This window comes from Mus pahari, chromosome 18, assembly GCF_900095145.1.
Source record: "Mus pahari chromosome 18, PAHARI_EIJ_v1.1, whole genome shotgun sequence".
NCBI classification, from domain to species: domain Eukaryota; kingdom Metazoa; phylum Chordata; class Mammalia; order Rodentia; family Muridae; genus Mus; species Mus pahari.
Genome location: NC_034607.1, coordinates 3094201 through 3095357, shown reverse-complemented (window position 1 = coordinate 3095357; position 1157 = coordinate 3094201).

The following is a 1157-nucleotide window of genomic DNA, read 5'->3' as shown; positions in this document are numbered from 1 at the left end:
GTGGGTTTAGGGTCCCAATCTTTTGTTCTACCCAGCAACCAAGAAGCTCTGTAAGTAAAGGCCTTGGTTCATTCTGCAGCAATGGTGCCCTCTAGATAACAGCTATTTTTTTTTTTTTTTTTTTTTTTTTTTTTTTTTTTAATTTCATGTATATAAGTACACCATAGCTGTCCTCAGACACACCAGGAGAGGGCATCGGATCCCATTACAGATGGTTATGAGCCACCATATGGTTGCTGGGAATTGAACTCAGGACCTCTGGAAGAGCTGTCCGTGCGCCCCTCATGTAGCTCTTGTGTAGGTAGGGAGAGGAATCAGGATGCTTCAGTCCTTGGCAGCAACTGGAATTGCAGCTTCCTGGCAGATGAGCCTAGCATCCTTTAGCCCCTGGCACCAGGCAGCATTACGGCTGTTGGCCAGGGGTACCCAGAACCTATCCTGAAAACTTGTCAGCTCTCTGTAACTCTTAACAATGACCGAGGCTGCAGTTTCTTCTCTCTGGATCTTTTATTTTTAATTATTACTTTATAGATATAATTGTTTTGCCTTTCTGTAAGTCTATGGACCGCATGTGATGTGTGTCTGGTGCCTGTGTAGGCCAAAAGAGGGCATCAGATTCCTGGAAATGGAATTACACACTGTTGTGAGCCATCATGTGGGTGCTTAAAATTGAACCCTAGTCAGCTATTAGAGTGTGGTGAGTGTTCTTAACCTCTGAGCTATCGCACCAGTTATCTCCCCCGCCCCCAGGTATTGTCTCATTATGTAGACCAGGCTGGACTGGAACTCACAAAGATCTGCCTGCCTCTGCTTCCTGACTGCTGGGACTCATGCTTGCACTACCAGCTCCTCTCTGGTTTATTAAACTTTCCTACTCTTCAGCCTCCGTTTTCCACTCTTTCTGCCCCTGCTCTTCACCTTGTTCCTGTCTGCATGCTCTCAAACTACTGCCTCTTCAGCTGTCAGGCAGTCTGTCTCCACCATCTCTGTGGCTTTCTCCACTGCCAGCTCAGCCCACACTAATAAAAGCAGGCAAGAGAGGATCATCAAAAAGGAGTGTTTAGGGGGCTGGTGAGATGGCTCAGCGGGTAAGAGCACCCGACTTCTCTTCCAAAGGTGCAGAGTTCAAATCCCAGCAACCACATGGTGGCTCACAA